The sequence below is a fragment of the Nannospalax galili genome, unplaced genomic scaffold (genome assembly GCF_000622305.1).
Source record: "Nannospalax galili isolate Female #2095 unplaced genomic scaffold, S.galili_v1.0 scaffold433, whole genome shotgun sequence".
NCBI lineage: Eukaryota > Metazoa > Chordata > Mammalia > Rodentia > Spalacidae > Nannospalax > Nannospalax galili.
The window spans coordinates 12826538-12848114 of record NW_008338715.1 but is presented as its reverse complement, the minus strand read 5'-3'; the positions used below and the strand labels follow the sequence as shown (position 1 = coordinate 12848114).

General features: G+C 38.2%; 1 protein-coding gene and 1 non-coding gene across 2 annotated transcripts in view; one reads left to right on the top strand and one right to left on the bottom strand.

Moving 5' to 3' along the window:
• LOC103734420 (sec1 family domain-containing protein 2) overlaps positions 1–21577 on the bottom strand; it is a 185682-nt gene that overhangs the window by 39760 nt on the left and 124345 nt on the right. The window lies entirely within an intron of this gene.
• On the top strand, positions 18916–19018 carry LOC115070431. The gene has a single exon (XR_003849586.1). It is a non-coding gene; the product is annotated as a small nucleolar RNA U13 (small nucleolar RNA).

Sequence of the window (21577 nt, the reverse complement as noted above, 5' to 3'; positions counted from 1 at the left end):
TTTTTCAGAGGTTCCTTTAGAAGGGCCAGGTAAAGTCTTACATTAGGGGGCAGTATTGCACTACCTTGGGCTCACTTGAAAAAAACTCAGGAGGAGGAAAAAGGGCCATTACTCTTCATTAAGATTTAACCACACTAGCATAATTACCTTAATTTATTACCAAATTTCAGATTTTTCCCCTGAAGCCCAACCTGCTTTTATACCACCTACATGCCATATTAAGATATCTTAAATGATACAAAAACAAAAGCTTTTTATAACAAAAACAAATCTACCCAAATATCTGAGACATGGCTGATTGCTGGTTAGCAGTTGAAGGAGAACTATTTGTTGAATGTCCTAGTTCAAAAGCATGTAGACTTCTCCAATTGCAAATATCCAGATGTTCTTTATTGTAAATATAATATCACATTGAGAGATGGTTTAAGAAAGTGAATGAATATTTCATCTTAGTCTAAAATGAAATGCAGGGCTAGTTTATAAACACAAGTCAATGTGACCCATGCTAATTAGATGTTAATTTTTAAAATATGGGGAAAGAAAATATTTATAAGTACAAGAATTTCTTCATATTTTCCAGAAATAAGCTTTTTTCTTTCCATCTGCCTAAGAAGATTCTTGGCTGGCCTGCTAAGATGTACAGAGACTGAAACTATTTGTACTGAACGCTTACTTTCCAATACTCACAATGCTTCATGGGGGTGGGGGGCAGTACAAAGTCTTTCCTAGGTCCCAAGAATAATACCTACTGATATAATATAGTAATTTTTGTCTTATATAATACAAATCCAAGTATCTCTCAATACATTCCTACAAATTTGATTAATTAAATTTTTATTTAATATTTGAAAGTCTTAAAGTTAATAAAACAATAATTCATTATTTGACTTTTTAAAAAAATACTCTAGGATCTGGAGAAATAGCTCAGCAATTAAGAATATTTACTGCTCTTGTAGAAGACCCAGGTTCAGGTCCTAGTGCCCACACAGGGTGGCTCACATCCACCTGTAACTGTAGTTTAAGGAGATATGACAACCTCTGGTTTCTGCAGATACCTGTATGTACATAGTACACATAAACTCATACAGGCACACATACACACATGAAATAAATATTTTTTTGTTAAAAAATTCAAACCTCCTACAGTCTTAGCAAGTGATTATATTTTTTGTCTTTAATTTCAACTCAAAAGTTTGTTTGTTACTTGTTATTTAAATAAGGACTTTCTTAATAATTTCATAATTCTACTGAAAAAATTCAGTATTACAATTATTGCTTTATATACCTATAGGGTAATATTTTATTTTATTTTGTTATTTTTATTTTTGTGTATGAGTGTATTGCCTGCATGTATGTTAGTGCACCCATGTCGTGCAATGCCAGCAGAGGTCAGAAGAAGGTGTTGGGTCCCCTGGAACTGGAGTTATAGATGGTTGTTAGCCGCCATGTGGATCCTGGGACTTGAACCTGTCAGTGCTCTTAACCGCTGAGCCATCTCTCCAGCTCCCTATAGGGTAAAATTTTTAAATGTACAAAAGGACCCTGGGAACACCAAAACATTGTTGAAATATCATAATTGTAAGACAGCAAGAATCCTAATCATGTTTAAATGTTTAAAATAGATTTTAAGTTTCAGTACTTTTCTGAAGTCTTGTTTGCTGAGCTGTGATTTATTAAATGGTTATTGGGTTATATTATACTCACTCTACTTGCCCAATTTTGTTATATATTTAAGGATTTCTTGGTTTTATGATATTTTAGTACATGTGTATGCACATAGTATCTGCTTAAAGTTTCTACAAGACCCTACCACATATGCTATACCTTTTGACCAAAGTCTTTCAATTGTGGTGATAGATTCTTTTTCAAGATTTAACAGAAACTCTAGGCCTATAATTATCACCAAATTTCCCTCAAATTGAGCTCAACATTTGAGTTGCCAGATGGGACATAATTCTTCATAATTATCACACAAAAAAAGGGCTTGTGACAGTTGCAACAAAGTAATTGGCTAATGGAAGAGCAGCAGGCATGCATTTCCTGAAACATCTGTTTGAAACTCTGAGTCATTTGAAGAGTACCTAAGAGTCCCATCTTCTAATTAGTTTCTCACCAACCAAAATATCACTGCCAAGGTTGTTTAAAGTCATCTGAAGGGCCAAGGTTCTTGCGTAGCCAAGCTGATGTAAGCACTCCACCCTTTTAAGAGTGTGCATTTATTCTATCTCCAGATAATGGCTTTGATATGGAAAAGGAGGCAGCATTTTCCTCCTTATTTCAGTCATTTCTCTGTCAAAAAGCATTGTAATATGCCACATGAATGCTTTCTTTCTCTTCTTTCTTCCTGATGAGTGAGGAGATGCCCACAAACAATAAGGTACCACCTTGGCATTCTAGGGTATAATTCAAAAAATGTACTTTGGTTTTGTCTTTGGTTCTAACAAAGAGCTCCTAAAATTCCTTATAATTTCCTGAAATAGAAGTGTCTTCTGTTACTACTATAAGCCCTTTGAACATACCTGAGTTTAAATTAATGCGGTAGGTAGGACATTTAGATGACACAGGATCTGGCTGGTAACCAGAAAGACCAAGTAATTAAAGGCCTGAAACTTTCAGCTCCATCCACAAATCTATAGGAACAGGGCAGAGCTGGGGAGTGGGCTCTACAAAAGTTCTTGAACAAAAAGATTTCATAATCTTATGGCTTGTGAACACAAGGACTTATTGGGGCAAATGGCCAAACAGGAGAGGGCATGGAAACTTCCTATCCTTTACCTTCTTTCTTCTAGGCTGATTATGAGCAATCGTCTTCATAACAAATTAGTAAATATATGTAAAGTGTTTTTAATGGCTTCTATAATTGAGACTAACAAATTATTGAACCTGTAGACAGTGTTCTGGAACCCTTGATTTATGACTGACTTGTCAAAAGAAAGAGTGACCCAGGGCTTATGACTGACATCTGAAGAAGGAGCAGTCCTGTGAATCCCTTTAACTTGCAAGATCTAACACCAATGCCAGCTATAAGTATGAGATATAAGATAAACTATTATACTTAGTTGGTGTCCAGAGAATTGGAGATTAGGTTAGTGTGAAAAATATCCTCAAGATACATTTCAGAGTATGGACAGATGAAAGCTAGGCTATTTCCCAGATTATCAATGATTAAATATCTGAGTATATTAATCAGTTTTGGCTATCATATCAACGTATTGTAGACTGGGTAGCTTTAATAACATAAACTATATTTTCTCCAGTTCTAGAGACAAGAAAGGTAGGTTAGATTGCCAAGCACAGTCAGGAGTGAGAGAGGGAGTGCTTTCCTTATAGGTGACTGCCTTCTTTCTGTGTTTTCACGTAAGGAAAAAAGGGATAAAAGATATGTCTTTTAATAAAGATGCTAGCCCTATCAGAAGAGGGGTCTCATTCATATCATGACCTCATCTAACCTTGTAAGTTCTCCCCATATTATCACATGGAGGGTAAGAGCTTCACTCTTGTTGAATTTGGGTGGGATACAATTCAATCCATAGCTCAGAGATCACTGGGCAAAATCAGAAAGTAGCTTGTAGTGAGGACTAACATTTCCTCCTGAGGATGGGTGATTCTTCTGTACCTGAACGCTTTAAACAAGAATATTAGAAACTGAATGAAGCCTAGAGTCATTGTGATGCATGCAGGCTTAGTTTCATTCCCTACTGAGCAACTTTTGTCCCTCTTCAGATCCCTCAACCTTCAAAGTTACCCTCAACAAAAACTCAGTGAAAAATATAAGAGGTACTACAAGAAGGAATATCTGAAAATGACAGACTATTAAAGTGGACTGCAAGTGAAAAAAAAAAAAAAGACTGTGGCATTGGGATTTAATCAGAGTTGAAAGTAAGTGGGAGCACTGTCTCTGTGACTAATGACAGAGCATTGCCTGCTTGTGGTGAAAGCAATAATCTGCTTCTGGAAAAGAAGACTGGAGCTTCCTGTTTGGAAGTCGGAAGATAGAATAAGCACTCTACTAATAACTGAGAGTTTTCCTCCATCAAGTATAATCTCTGGTTTAGGCTACATGTTTTAGATAAAATCCCAACTACATATTTATTACTGAAATAGAAATGTAGATAAAAAGCACATTCTATCTTAAAGGTATGAATTCATTCTACATTATAACCAATGTAGCTTCCAAAAGACACAGTCTCAAGATATGCAGGCACATGTTCACCCAAACATGCTCACCCACACATGCTCAATGAATTCACTTCACTCAGTTCTAGGTATACTTATTTTTTCTACTAATAATTCATCAGAATCATAAACTTACCCACTATGTCAAAACTTTTAAAATGTAGCAAAGTTTTGAATATTGCTATAAAAAAGCTGGTATCATCATTTATAAATAATAGAAGCTTGTATCTTGTATCTTAAAAAGAGACAGTATGGTCACACATTCCTTCAAATTAAAATTTGACTCCAGTGAGATAATTAGACATAACTGAAGATTTGTAAATGGTATGTCAATTTTAGAAAGACCAGAGCAATTCAGGGTTATGGTGGCAAATTGAATGTATGAATATAAATATACTACTTCACAAACTTTCTTAAGATTACCAAAAATTGGGAGGCTGGGGCAGGTGGATCTTTGTGACTTGAAGGCCAGCCTGGTCTATATAGTAAGTTCCAGGCCTGCTAGAGTTACATAGTGAGACCCTATCTCAAAAAGAGTACCAAAAAGAAAACCAAAATGTTTATTTTTAGTAAGCCACCCTATAAATACAAATAACAGTGTAGAGGAGACAACAGCAACAAAATTTCATTAGCTGGAAAGCTAATGGATACCAGTTAAAGTAATCAGAAGAACAGAAACAGTCAGTTCCTACTGGTAGAAAAGCAGAGAAACAAAGCTGTTTACACTCCAGAATGCTCATGAAGATTAAGGATGGCAACCAGAGGTGCCTGTGAAACTAGAAGGCAAAGAAGTAATAACGAGCATGACAAAGTCATCCAGAGAATGCATCCAGATCTTTTCCATTCCGTGATAGATAACTGAAGGGAACTCTTTGGAGGAATATGTCTATCTCAAGGGGAAAACTCTAACACTGAGTCTAATGGTTCAACAATAGACAATCCACCTGACAACCCATGGGTGACTTTATGTATGCACCTCTAATCAACCTCAATCCCACAGGCCCACCAAAGTCTCAGCATGTGCAATCAATTCTGCCAGAACTCTGCTCTTAAACCATTATAACTTGGAACTATCCAATATCTGAAAAAAACTGTTGCTAACATACAAGATGGAAAATAAAACAACTTTAAAGGGGAGAGGAGGGGCTGGAGAGTTTGGAGAGATGGCGCAGCAGTTAAGAGCACTGGCTGTTCTTGCAGAAGACCTGGGCTTGAATCCCAACACCCACATGGTGGCTAACAACCGTCTATAACTCCAGTTCTAGGGGATCTGGACCCCTCTTCTGTCCTCCATGGGCATTGCATGACATGGGCGCACTTACACATATTATCCATAACACTCATATACATAAAATAAATAAATAATGATAAATAGAAGAATAAGTAAATCAAAAATAAATAAAAAATCACACAGAGAAAAAGAAACAAACAAAAACCATCCTGGGGCTGGAGAGATGGCTCACCAGTTAAGAGCAATGGTTGCTTCTGCAGAGGACCTAGGCTGGGTTCCCAGCACCCACATGGTGGCTAACAACCACCCAAAACTTCAGTTTCAGGAGATTCGATGTCCTCTACTTGCCTCTAAAGACATTGCACACTTATGGTACACTTATATACATGTAGGCAAAACAGCCAAACACATAAAAACTTTTTAATTAAAAACAAAAAAAGAAGAAAACAAATGTGTATGTAGTTTGATAGATCAATATTAGAAATGTTAAGTACTCATATTTGGAAAGAAATAAGAACTTGACAGTAGGACAATAAACTAGTTTATCATCAATAATGACTCTAGGGACAGTTATTGAAAATACCACTATATGTCATACATTTTATTACAAGTTGTTTATGCTAATATTCAGAACAACTCTGTGATACAGCTGTAATATAGTCAGCTCTCCATAGCCACAGGTTCTGAATTCAATCAATAGAAGATGCAAAATATTCAGAAAAAAATTCTACAGAATTCCAAAACAGTAAAATTTGGCTTTGCTATATGCTAAGCACTATGAAGAATCAATGCCATTAAAGTTTATGTGTTGGCATCCTGTGGTAGCCTCCTACCATTTCACAGATTCCCAGTCTCTCTAACACTCATTTGAATACTGTTTGCTTTGCATGTTGTTCATGTATTAAGTAGTTAAGCCAAAGATGATTGTGTCTGTACTGAACATACAGACTTTTCTTTTTGGTATTATGCCCTAGAAGCACAGCAAAGTACCTATTTGCGTAATATTTATGTTATAGTAGGTATTATACATAATCTAGAGATGATTTAAAGTATACATGAGGATTATGTAGGTTATATGCAAATGCCATGCTATTTTATATAAGGAACTTGAGCATCCAAGGATTTGGTGATGATGGGAGGTCCTGGAAACAATGTTCTATGGACACCAAGGGATGACATTCTCTCAATGAAGTGATGGCAGCCAACAAGGCTTATGCTCTGAGTAACAGTCAGACTTTTGGTGAATCCTGTGTTCATTATATTCCTGGAAAACTAGAAACTGCTCATTTTATATATAAAACAATGTCCACTTGACCACTCCTTGTACTGCTAAGAGAGGCATAAGGCATCATTTACAGAGGATAGAATTTCATTATATAACCGCTGCTTCATTCACATTCATGCACTCACTATATGTTCAACTAACAAACTCTTACAGATAGCAACTATGACCAACCATTGTGTAAAGACTACAGAAAAGATGACAAGTCATTGTCTTCATTTTAAAGAAACTATACCATAAATCAGTGGAAGAGCAGTGCCTTCAGAATTCAGAATATTTTGAATGTGATTTTAAGATCTGACCTCATTCTTAAAAAATAAAAAATCAGAAAGAGTAAATAATACAGCTTGAGGTGGTTCATACAAAAAAAAAAAGAAAGAAAGAAAGAAAGAAAGAAAAAGGAGGAGGAGGGAGTCTAGTCAGCCTGACCTAAAGACAAGACATTGGGCTTTATCAAAAGATTGGCATAATGGAAATAGATAATAATTTATAGATTTCTAAAATATTGATATATGTATCTTTTGGGGAAGGGTCTTTTGGAGACAGGGTCTCCCTGTAGCCCACCTGTCCTGGAACTCACTAGGTAGACCAGGGTGGCCTTGAACTCACAGAGATCTGCCTGCCTCTGCCTCACAAGCGCTGGGATTAAAGGCGTGCACCACCATGCCCAGCTATATGTATCTTTTTTATGAATATCTTTTGAACTGTTGTTCAGTTAGTCAGTCATCACCTTTCAGCCCTGGTCACTGTGAATAAGATTTCAATCACAGGTTTTAAGTACAGAAAGTGGGCCCACTCATGAAAGAATTTTCCCATGATAGACATCTGTCTAGAATAGACCATGTTTGACTCTATGCTTAAGTTTCTGCTCCCTCGACTATGGGACATCTAGAATAAATGGGAGGGAAGAGCTGGGTGAAGTATTGATTCAAAGGCTGTATGGAGGTGAATACAAAAGGGTGATTTGAAAGATTTGTTTAGGCCAATAGTTCTGTCATCAGGGAGCATTGAGGGACTTTACCAGAGAGTCCATGAGGTCAAAATTATTTTCATAATAATATGAACAATATTATTTGCCTTTTTCACTCTCATTCTCTCAAGAACACACAGTGACATTTTCCAGAAGCTGTATGAAACATGATCTGACAACAGATTGAACACAGAAATGGCTAGAATACAGCTGTCTTCTATTAAGCCAGGCATTACAGAGATTTGCAAAATGCAAAACAATGTTATTCTTACCAAATATTTCTGATTTGAGAAATAGAATTATTTTCCTGAAAAATGTACTTATGCTAGCATACATACAATTTTATATTTTAATTTCTAAGGTAGTTAATATCAATAATTACAATTAATCTGTAAAAACAAAAACTCCTTGGCATGTATGATAATGTTCAAGAATGCAAAGGTTTACTATGATCAAAATTATTGCTGTCCACTGGGTTAGACCATACACCAAAAACCAAAGATGCTAACTAGGGAACTTGTCAGACTTAACAAGGTAAAAAATCTACCTATGAGTGTATTGCCTGCATGATGTAAGTGTACCCATGTTGTGCAATGCCCACAGAGGTCAGAAGAGGGCATCAGATCCCCTGGACCTGGGGTTATGGATGGTTGTTAGCCGCCATGTGGGTGCTGAGATTCGATCCCAGGTCCTCTTTAAGAGCAGTCAGTGCTCTAACTGTTGAGTCATCTCTACAGGCCCTTAAAGTAGTTATTTTGAATTGTGACCTGGGATCTTTTTTTTTTCCCTTGAAATATTGGCAGTTTTTAAAAGAAAGCCAAATGAATCATTCATATTCTGCTTCACAAATGAACCTGAACTCATTCACAATGACCACATCAGTAATGTTTTTACCTAACATTTATTTTTTTTCTGCCTTGTTAGAAAATAGAGTTCTTTTAAAAAAAATAAAAAAGATTCTACACACAAGAGAACCAAATGGTTAACTTGGTGTAGGTAAACAGGTGGTTAAGGAGAACATTCAGTCCATGTCTATCAGCATGGCTTCTCTAAATATTAAAATATGGAAACACTTCAGTAATAATGATAGATGAAGTGTGTGTAAACACATATGGTCCCAATAAAAACCTTTCTAGCTATGGTGATTACACTAAAATTATTTAGTAGGCTTTGTACAAAATGCACTACTTTTTCTTTTATAAAGTTTATGTCCAAAGAAAACCCAACTACATATACAACTCTAGATGTGATTGTCTCAAGCACATGTAGAAAGAAATTAGTGAAAATAGAACTTGAGCTCACTAACCTTTTACGTTTTATTGCTTTAGGTATATAAGAAAAAAATTCCCCTGGAGATGCACAGTGCCAAAAAGAAACTCCAAAGCCTTCTTTGGAGTAGAGAAAGGTAAAAGAAATGCCTTGGACTTAATTCATTCTTTTTCGGGGATGTGACACTTGACAAAGAGGAGTCTGAAATTAAATTAAAACCAGACTGAGTGTAACCTCAAAAGCCTACCTGTTTTCAGTCAGGCTCTGTAAAACCGCTTTCATGTAAAAAAATTGAGTTCATACACAAAAGTTTCATGCTAATTTAAGATAAAGAATTAAGATGTATAGGCAAATAACATCATAAAAAGTTCAGTGAAATTTTAAAAAACAGTGAAATTTTGAAACAAAGAGTTTTTCAAACTTTCTTACTCATTAAACTAATAACTTCATATGGTCATCAATGTTTACTATTATTTTAAGATATACTAAGAACATAATAATGGTTATCACTATTACCACCACCACAATTACCACAGCCAATGAAACTTCAGATTCTGTCTAATCATCCTGTCACCACACTGCTAGGTTCATCCCCTCCATTCCAACATTAACCATCCAGCAAGAGCCTCCAACCTTCTGGCCCTTCCTGCTGCCTCTGCCTACAACTCTTCCCAGATGTCCTTAGGTCCCACTTCATTTAGGCCTCCACTTAAGTGTCACTTCTTCAGAAATGCACCATCCAAACCATACCATATATTATGGTCTGGATACGACGTGTCCCCCAAAAGGCTCCATTAAAGGTTTACTCCTTAGCTGGCAGCATAATTTTGTAAAGTTCTGGGAACTATAGAGTGTAGGGACCACTAGAAAAAAATAGGCCACTGGGGTGGGCGTTCTTGGGGGAACTGTATCTTAACAGGGATCCATTCTCTCTCTCTCTCTCTCTCTCTCTCTCTCTCTCTCTCTCTCTCGCTCGCTCGATCTCTCTTGCTCTCTCTCTCTCTCTCTCTCCCTCGCTCTCCCTCTCCCTCTCCCTCTCCTTCCTATCTATCACGAGATGAAGAACCTCCTCTGCCATGTGACCCTACCCCAAGTAAATGGGGCCAAATGACTGGACTGACAACCTCTGAAACTGTGAAGCAAAGCAAATCTTTTCTCCTTTTTAATTGCTTTCTCAGATATTTTGTCAAAGTGACAAAACGTTCGACTAGCAAAGCTATGTAAGAAGAAATACACTGCCAGGCAGGAGAAACCTCCCTTCAAGTTGTTGGTCAGGGTAGTTTAAAAGACTTCCAAAATAACACTGCCTATTGCCATAGTCCTTGATTACCTCCCAGAACTTGAAGGTAAGACCCTATTGCTGAAGACAGGACATACTTCAGACACAGGATGTGGAGCAACAGAGCTGGAATTGACCTAAAAGCCTCCTCCCTGAAGACTAGCTCTCATAGTTTCAGAGGATACTATGTAAGTTTCTAAGGAAGAAAATCAACCAATGATCCAACCTCAGCTTCAAAGCCTAATAACCACAACAATGTCCAGCACAGCAAACTATATAGGTGCAGAGTAGTGGTACTTTTTTCTTGGGAGTAATCAACAGCTATCTAACTGGACTTAAAGCCTATTCAATGGGAGGGAACTCATGTATGGTAATGTAAACACAGCCAATACACAGGGCTGGAGAAGTCACAGATACTAGAAAAAAAAAAACCTATGAATGTCACATCCCTGGACAAACATAATTTCTTACTATATATTAAGTATGGATCCTTATATTTTCAGACAAGTATACCAGTCACCATACATCAAAGAAGTGTCTTTTTATACCAGATAGAGACTATTACAGAGTTCCACAACTGGTCACATACAGAGAGTATACATCTGAGAGATGCCCAGTCCTGAGTGACACATCTACAATGGAACGTCTACACATAATACTCATGGAACATAGGGGAACAGGGAGTAAAGAGAATACTAATGCATCCCTCAGTGCTCACTAGTGAAGCTTCCTCATGCAACAAAGGGTAATGAACACAGAGTCTACAACTGACCAAAAAGAATAAGAGACTATAGAGTAAATGTCCTGGACAGGACTCCTATATATAAACTCACCACCAAAGACTCAGGGACCATTGCAGAAGGGGGTCAGAAAGATTTTAAGAGTCAGGGGTTGTAGATGACCACAAGGAAACAGTCTTCCAGACTTCTGGGAACTTGCTCATATGAACTTGCAGCAATGATGTGAGTATTCACAAGACCCATGCAAACTCAGTCAGACAAAAACCCAGCATAAAACTGAGGAAATAGGCAAGAAGTCCCAATCTTTGCCAAGGAACTAGTGGCAACTGACCACTGCTGGGTGAGGAAAAGTTGGTCTTTTTTAAGGGTGTGAGGCTAGACAGGCTGAACAGACTCCAGTGGGTGAACTCACATTGATAGACATCTGGGGACTCAAACTTAATTCAATAGGCCTTAATATATATGAGAGAATGCATGAAATATTGTAAAGGGGGCTATAGGGTTGTGCAGATAGGAGAATGGGTCTAAATATGATTAGGATGAAAAGCACAAAAATTCAATAAAAAAGGCTGGAGAGATGGCTCAGTGGTTAACAGCACTGGCTGTTCTTACAGAGGACCCAGGATTGAATCTCAGCACCTACATGGCAGCTAACAACTGTCTGTAACTCCAGTTCAGGGGATTCATGCCCTCTTCTGAACTCCGTGGGCACTGTATGACATGGGTACACTTACATACATGCAGGTACTATACTCATACACCTAAAATAATAAATACAATATGTATTTTTAAACTTCAATGAAAATATGTACTGAAAAAAAAAGTCTGACTAGCATACCACATATGTGATGCTTTTCCAACCCTTCCTCCTTGTTATTTCCACAGCCCAGCATAACAGTTCTCACCAGTAGTGCCAAGAGCTATAAGAGCCAGTACAGCAAGAGCATTTACCAATGATACCTCTAAGCTAGGTATCACATAGTTTATTACAATGACATATTTCACTTGTGGGTTTGTCTACTGCTTTCCTGCCTAGGATGTAAGTTCTATGAAGGCAGGAACTCTTTAACACTCACTGCTCTATCACAACCATGTGGAATACTGATTATCAGTCATATAGTGAGTACTCAATAATTACTTATTGAAATCAGCACTTTCTGTGGCTCTTGTGTGGGAAATTTTCTAAGAACGTATCAGAAACTCAAAGAATAGTCTTATGTTAAATGTGGACAGGCTTTGTGTTATTTAGATCATACAAATTCATATGCATATGCAGTTTCATAAACTTTGTACACTAATAATACCTTAATAACAATAATTCAATATATGCAATGATTCAGCAATCATATGAAAGGTTTCAAAAACATAAGGTGAGCCCTGAAAAACTCAGTTCTCATTGGTTCTGTTATTAAGGAGCTAAATTAAGAATTCTTCTAAGAAAATAAATATATTTTACTGAAAAAAATTGAAGCCCTAATTTAAATACATACAGGAGTATTTGAAATGCCTTCTTAGCTTTATTTTCAATAGAGCAAAATAATGTTTCTTTTGCATAATGTGGCAGAAATTCACTGCAATTGTATCATGGTGCTTATTTTAATAATAGAAAAATAGTATTATTAAAGTATTGGCCAATAATGAGGTATTAAACAGCAGAGTGCAGGAAACATAGTCACTTTGATGATCAAAAAATCTCTACGTTAAGCACCCAAAAGCTGCCTGGCAATATCTAGTACATTATCTCCAATACCCACAATCACCCAAAGCTACCATGGTTCCACAAGTGGGAAAATGGTTTGGAAAGAACAAGGGACTCTCTTTGAAGATTTGTGAGTAAGGTAATCATGATCATTATAGACTGGCATCAAGGAGAGAAGGTAATAAAATAGTATCTCAACTGATAGAGGAAAAATTATGGAGCAAAGTATTTAACAATTGAAGACTAGACATTCAAAGGACTTGGGAGATGGCTTAGTTGATTAAAGTGTCTGCAGTATAGGCATGGAGACCTGAGTTTGAATCTTCAGCACCCACATTTTTAAAAAAAAAAAAGTCAGGTGTGGTGGTATGCAGAGACAAAAGGCTCCATGGGGCTTTCTAGCCAGCTGGTCTAGCTGAATAGAAGTTCCAGATTCAGTGAGAGACTCTTAAAAAAAAAAGGTGGAAAGCCATTCATGAGGACATCTAATACCAACCTCTGGCCTCACATAAACATGTATGCATTTTTGCGTGCACACATACACACACACACACACACACACACACACACACACACAGTTCAATTCTTAACCACCAGAGTTCTTATCTACTGAAACTAAATTAGTCTGTATGTTTTTAATTTTGCCAAAATCTTGCCTTATAATAAAAATTATAAAATTAAATCTTTTTTATATATGTATGTTGTATGTACATGCTCATGCAGGTGTGTGCATATGTGCATGCAGATGCATGTGTACACATGGAGGTTGCTGTCAGGTGGCTTCCTAGATTGCTCTCTGCTGTAAATTTTTTAAATTTTATGTGTATGAGTGGATTGCCTACACGTCTGTAAGTGCACCTGTGTCATGCAATGCCTGTGGAGTTCAGAAGAGGGCATCAGATACCCTGGAACTGGAGACGGTTGTTACCCACCATGTGGGTGCTGGGAATTGAATCCAGAACCTCTGTAAGAGCAGTTAGTGCTCTCAACTGCTGGGCCATTTCTCCAACCCCTCCACTGTAATTTTTGAGACAAGGTTTCTCATTGAACCTAGTGCACACCAATAGGCTAGGCAGCTGGCCAGTGAGCTCTAGGGATCTACCTGTCTCTAGCCATTCAGTGCTGGAGTTCCAAACATGGGCTGCTGCTTTTACATGGGTGCTGGGTACCAATCAGGCCCTCATGTTTGAAAGATAGGCACTTTACCACCTAACTTATCTCCTGAACCCCTCAATATAAATCTTATCAATTAAAAGAACTTGCTAATGGGTATGGAAGAGCATACCTTTAAGCCCAGCACTCCTGAGAGAGAGGCAGGTGGATCTGAGTTCCAGGCCAGCCTGGTCTACATAGTGAGGTCCAGGTCAGCCAAGACTACAAAGTAAGACTGTCTCAAAAAAATATTTTTTGCTAATAATTTAGTCATGACAATACTACCACAATTTGAGAGATAATGCCTTGCCATCTCTAACTCCTTCTCTAAAGGCAAGTTGTGTTAAGAGTCCTTGCCCAATGGAAACTATCCAGATTTCAGGATTAATTCTTGTTGTGATTGCAAATGATTGATTTTTTTAACTAACTACCCATAAACATCTCAAATCAATACTCATTATCCTAAGAAAGAACAACTAGGTTAAGATTAAAATGTATTTCCAGGAGACAAGCAGAGACAGTAAGGAGATTCATTTTACTGGGAGATGGTGATGAGATGTGAAGCAAGAAAAAGCAGCAGCTCCCCACAGCTGGTGGCATATCCAGGTCTGGAATGCTCCCAGGTACCAGGGAAGGCTCCCAGAAGAGGCAGTGAAGGAACAACAAAGAAAACGGTGTTCAGCAACACATGGAACTGATTCAGCTGACTGTGTCCTTTTGTTCCTGGTATACCTGACACTACTTTGAAAGAGTCAAATTTCAGTATCAGCTAGTTTCCTGGCCATATTGCTTTCCCATTATGCTCATTACTAAAGCAGCTTTTCACATCAGTTAACACTTGGAAAATATGATATAACCATTTCTCTGATACAACCATTTTGTCTAGATTATGCCTTTATCATCAGTCCCTCTTTATTTCTCTAATGTAGAAAAACGGCATAGATTTGAATCACGTTCTTAACAGTGAGAAAAGCAACAATGGCTCAAGGAATAAAGAATAAAAATCTCAGTATTGAAACATAGAATTTTAGTTGAATCACCAAGACAGTATTTTGCAAGCTGATAGGAAACCACTGTACATATATACACTCTGAAATTGATTGAAGAAATTATTTTTAAGTGATTGTAAACAGATCACTAAAAGTGCTTGCCAAAAATCTTATCATTTTTATGAATAGGATGGTGGAAATCTATGACAAATTTGGAAAAACATTCAGTGATAAACATTTGCTAATAATATCTTGGACTTACTGTTTTATTTGAAGTTCTTATTTGGTTTAATAACGAATCATGATAACTACTTTAATGACAGTTCTGGAGGAAGGGAGGAAAAAAAGACTTGGAACTTCAATACCAATTAAGCTCATTAAAAGCAAAATAGCTATTCCAAATAGCATTTCCCCTTTTAATATTGATTCCAAATGATTTTCCCAGTACAAGTCAGTACTAGTTCTGGTTACCATATTTAATCATGATTTCAGAGATATGTCAAGACATCAAAGAGATATCATCACAAGTAATGTACTGGGAGAACACTGGTGCCAAAAATTTAAAGCCCTAATTTGTATTGTGTCTCATCTAGTTACTGTTACCTTTGAAAAAGCTGTATCACTTCAGCACTATGCATTCAATTTGGGACCAAATATTCGCAGACCAGGGCAGCAACAGATTTTTACAAAAATGTATCTATGTAGGTCCTCAAAGAAAGTTTTGGGTTTTATCCCCACAAAAGGGCATGGACTGGCTACCAGATGTGGAGCCCGTATGGCAGACCAACAGGAGAGCCCTGGACAGTGAGAATGGAACTAGTCAGCTCAATAGGCAGAAGCAACTGATAGATGACACACAAATGCTTGGTTCTATTGACTTTCTGGAAAAAAATACATAAATCACTTTATTTTTAAACCTAGACATATGACTTAGAGAGTCATTTTCTACAAATCTTTCATTTTTTGAAAAACTTAGTTTGAAAGGAAACTTGCCCACATGTAGTTCATTACTTGGTCTGAATTAAAACATAATTCATGTGAATGTTAAAAGAAAGAACTGACTGGAGAACAGACTGTGGTTGCTTTGGCTGGTAGAGTGAGGCTGTGTTTGCCTCAATTCTCCAAGATCTGTTTCAGAGCAAATCAGTCACCAGAGCCCGTGATTCTGTGCCAGGGTTATCTCTTCAACTTCATCCTTCCTTGCCAAGTGTTAGATTTTCCTGAACAAAGGAGTACTCAATGTCCAGTCTGTCAAAATTAAAGGTCCTATTATGTGCCATGCCCTATGCAAAACCTTGCATATGTAGTTTCCAGCCTTATAAGCTTCTCACCTTCCCTTACCTTCCTTTTTGAAGGCAAGTTTCCTTCCTTCAAAACACAGTGTAAGTATTAACTGCTCATGGAAAGCCTGTTTGGTTTGACTAGTCAGAACCATGACTTTGTGAGAGACAGAGACAGAAATAGACAGAGATGGAGAGATGGACAGAAACAGAGAGATGACATATGTAGTATATAAGGATGACCTAGGGTGTCATTCCTCAGGCACCACCTACCTTTTTTCCCATTTTTTTATTAATTAGAAGAAGCATTTCATCACAGCTTTAATGTACACAATAACAATTTCCAGAGCAAAGATACATCTCTTTCAAAAGTGGCTATAAAAATTTTAGGTTCACTGTTGAATTAATACAGTTATACAATATTGAACCCAGTATAACCCTGTAAGGCATAACATTGAATGAGTTTTTAACCTTTCAAAAAGATCTCCATTTCATTTTAAAATATACTGTTTCTTACAGAAAGACTCATTGTTTTTGCTAATAACACTTACTAGTCATGGTTGGTTGCTCTGGGATCCTTGGCACCCATGTATGAATATAAAGTCATTGGGTAGATTTCAATGGTAATGTTTATCACCTCTACTAATTAACATGACGTAAATTTTTATGGGATGTTCTGTGTGATATACACACAAAAAAAAATTAACCACCCACCTTTAAAAAAAAAAAACAAAAAAACAGTTGGCCATGGTGGCACACACCTTTGCTCCCAGTCAGAGGCAGGTGGATCTCTGTGAGTTCAAGACCAGCCTGGTCTATTTAGTGAGCTCCAGGTCATCTGGGGCTATAGAGAGACCCTGTCTCAAAAAGATTAAAAAACAAACAAACAAAAAAACAAAAAACCCAAAATAAACAAACAAACAAACAAACAAACAAAAAAACAACCCAGAGTCTGAGTCTCTCACTGGCCTGGAGTTTTGGTGGGGCTCACAGGTTCGGCAAGCACTTTACCAACTAAGATATCTCTTCAGGCCCAAATTATATCTTTTAAATGAACCACTACAAATAAAACCACCAATACATTTCTTAGTGCAGGGGATCAAATTCAGGGCCTTGTGCATGGTAGGCAAGTGCTCTGCTTCTGAGCTACTTCTTCAGCCCTAAATTCACTATTATATTCCTATCCTAACAAGAAATAATTCTAATGGCAGCTGACATACACAGGTCTCTATGCTAAATACCAAACTAACTTAAGCAAATCTCATTCTAGGTTATAGACCTAATATATAAAGAGCATTTAAAATGTATAAAAATAGGGCTAGGAAGATGGTTCAGCAGTTAAAATTCTCGCTATCCAAGAAAGAAGATCTGAGTTCAGATACCCAGAACCCATGGAAATACAGGGTGGATGTAGCATCCAGCTTCCAATTCCTACAGAGACAGAGGATCTTTGGAGCAAGATGGCTAACCAAACCAGCTGTGCAACCAAGCTCTGGATTTGACTAAGTAATCTTGTCTCAAAGAATAAGGTGGAAGAACAATTGAAGAACATTCCTGATGTCCACCTCGGGCCTCCACACATATAGGCACCTCCCATGTATGCATACACACATGCACCCTGCCACACACACACATATGCACTTGCATACCATATACACGAGAAAACAAATTTAAAAAACATAAAAATAATACATTCGTATTACACAAAGTATGCATTTATATTATAGACAGTAAAGGAGCACAAAAAATCAAAAAAAATTCATCTGTGGCAGAATAAAGATGGTCACAAATACTTTGTGCCTCCTCCTCTTAGGATATGGAGTCTAATTCCTTCCCCATGATTCTGGTCAATAGGAGTTCTAGGACTTCCAAATCCTGCAGCTTCCACCTGTCTCCTAGAAAGAGTTCTCCAGGAGATTCGACCTTTAAGAAGCCTGTCTACCCTGTGACTGCCATGCCAGACAGGCCATGTGTAGCAGACTCTGCAGCCAAGTCCATCCTACTCTCTATGAAGCCTGGCATGTGATCCAAGTCATCTTTGTACCCCCTCTACCAGGGATTATCACCAAGTTACCCCTGCATGCCATGAGGAACCTAAGAGCTGTCCAGCTGAGTCCTGTCTGAACTCTTGTCTAGTAATAAAGTGCTTGCTTTAAGCATGAAGTTTTAGGATCTCTATTGCCATACAGCAATAAAAATGTGAAAACCTACCACTCATGAAGAACTAGAGTAATCATTTTGATGTATTTTTTTAGTATTTACTCTATATAATTTTTTGAAGAGTGCTGAGATTACAGGTATGTATCACCATACCTGGCTTTCTTCTAGATTTTTAAGCTACCTTTATTGTCTTCATTTCTCTTTAATTATTTAACACAGTTGGGTTGATAGTATGTAACTAATTTTGGTTTTCATATCCATATAAATAAATTATTCTCCCATTAACATGAAATGATTAACATTGCTCTACCTCATTAAGGATATTCTGCAGGGGCTGGCAAGACAGCTCAGTCAGTAAAATGCCTGAAGAACAAGCATGAGGACCTGAGTTCAGATACCCAGCACTCACATAAAAGCTAGGCATGACAGAGCATGTATGCAACCTCAACACCGTCGGGGGTGGGTAGTGGTGGAAATAGACAGATCCCTGGGACGCGATGGCCATCCACCAAATCAATGAGCTCCAGGTTCAATGAGAGACCTTGTCTCAAAAATAAGTACAGCAATCAAGGAACACACCCAATACCAATCTCTGGTGTCCACAACACGCATGCACCCTTCTATGTATTTGTACATACCCATATGAATATGTACATACATCAATTAACACACATAAATATTCTTCAGAATCTTTTATGTGTCATAATCAAGATGATTGACTTTTCATACAAGTGTGTAAAACATGCTTTTCTCAAACCTTGTTGCAACATCAGTACATTATTTACCTGACATGAAATATGTATGTCTATAGACAGATAGATAGATAGATAGATAGATAGATAGATAGATCTTATTCTTTTTTTCTTTCTTTTTTTTTTTTTGAGACAGAGTCTCCTTGTAGCCCCAGTTAGCCTAGAACTTAATACATAGACCAGGCTCCCCTGATCTCACAGAGATCTGCCTGCCTCTGCCTTCTAAGTGCTGGGATTAAATGTGTAAGTCACCATGATCAATTTAATGAATTTTTAATGAAAACATAGTGCATTTGGTCAACCACCTATTGTGAAATATTTGAGTTGCTCCTAAATTCTCATTATTGTAAATAAAATTTTAATGAACATTTTCAACATAAATAATATGAGCAACTAATGCATATGTCATTAAATGTATTAGTGTAAGTAAAATTACCAGAAAAGCTAAAAACCATTCATGAACCTTAACACATACTACCAAAATGCTTTGGCAAAATTCACTCTTCCAATACCAATGCACCTGGATGATTGTGCTGTTCAACTCTACCCAACATTAAATTATTAACTATTAGCCAGATATGGTGGCACACACGTTAATCCCAGCACTCGGGAGGCAGAGGCAGGTGGATCTCTGTAAGTTCAAGGCCAGTCTGGTCTACATAGTGAGTTCCAGGACAGCTGGGGCTACAGGGAGACCCTGTCTCAAAAAGACCAATATATATATAAACTATTAATCTATTTGAAGTAGCAAATTGCATCAAGAAGGGTTTGGATTTATTATTTGACAAAGTAAACATTACTCAGATGTCTATTTGCCACAGTTTGTTCTTTCTGCCTTCCCCCCCTCTCTCTCTGCCTCTCTCTTTCTTTCTTTTTTTAAAGACATTGTCTCCTGTAGCCCCAGATGGCCTGGAACTCACTATGAAGACCAGAATGGCCTTGATCTCACAGAAATCTGCTCCAGCAATGCTCCTGTTCCACCCCCTACAGTAAAGGAGGAATAGCATATACATATATAGTCATGCACAGCTTTTTAATTGGGTGCTGCAATCCTCATGGTTGCAAACCAAGCTCTCTTACCAAATGAGACATCGCTACAGCTCCTTATTTACTACTTTTTTAAAACTTATTTTTTAGCTTTTTTTACTAATTTTTTTTTAAGAATTAAAAATTAAGCTGGGCATGATGGCATATGCCTTTAATACCAGCACTCAGGAGGGAGGCAGAGGTAGGTGGAGCTCTGTGAGATCAAGGACAGCCTGGTCTACATAGCCAGTTCCAGGTAAGCTGGAGCTACAGAAAGACCCTGTTTCAAAAAGAGCCCCCCCCCAAAAAAAAATCAAAATCAAGAGATTAAAAAAAATAGTCCCTCTGAATATGTATTGAAAAAGATTTGTCAAAATAGCCAGCCCTCACCTTCCTCTGCTTCGCAGGGCCTGCACAACACACCAGCCTCTATCCTGGGTAAGTCCATCAGCGGCTTCCACGCCTTGACTCCCCCTGCCTCATTCACCCTCCCACCTCCCCTGCCTGTCTCTCCTCCTAACCTGGGTACTGTCCCATTTCTTGTCTTGGTACCCCAGACACCGGGGAACCACCACTGCTTCCTGATCCTTTACCTCCAGGCTAACCCAGTTCCCTCTCATGGTTGCCAGGGGCCCTCTGGGCCTGGTACCAACCTCACCTCCCTCTGCTTCCCTGGGCTACACAATTAGACAGCCTCTTTCCTGGACATTGAGCTGACCTCTCAGCACAGAACCACCACTGCTTCTGGGTTCTTTGCATCCAGGGCAACCCAGTTCCTTCTTACAGTCCCAAGGAGCCCTCCGGGCCAGTCCCACCCACACCCTCTGCTTCTCTGGGCTGAAAAACCCACCAGGCTGTTTCCTGGGTAAGTCCATCAGTGCCCCACCATGTCTTGACTCCCCCAGCCTCATTCACACTCCCAGCACCCCCCACCCCATCTCTCCTCCTTGCCGGGGTACTGGCCCATTTCTTGTCTTGACACCCCAAATACCAGGACTGACTTTTCTGCTTGGAGCCACCACTGATTCCTGATCCCTAGCATCCAGACCAACGCAGTTCTTCCCTACATTCCCCAGGAGCCCTTGGGGCCTCTTCCTTCCCCAACCTCCCTTTGCATCCCTGGGTGGCACTGCCACCAGCTGCCTCAGACCAGCATCTTTCCTGGGCCCTGTGCCCGGGCCAGTGTAACCCGCAAATTCCTGAGGACAACAATTTCTCCTGGAGGGATCCAGACCTTAAGAGAAAGCCTGAGAGCATCTAATCCTCATCTGACATGGGCCTCTGTGGGAACTCCTGAAGACAAAAGCAATTTGGCCACTCCAATATAAAATCAAAAGAGAGAACCGGAAGCTTATATGAACCAGCTTTTCATGCCGAAAAAGAAAACCTCAAAGGGACATAAAGTTTACAAAAAGAAACAGACCTAAACTCAACAAAGGAAGGCTTGAATCTCACAAGAATCAGAAACTACAAAGGAAATTCACATATCAAAGTCACAGAGAAAAAATAACATGAAAAACCAAAATAATATATCCCCACCAAGTACCAATAGTCCTCTAGAGGAGTACAATG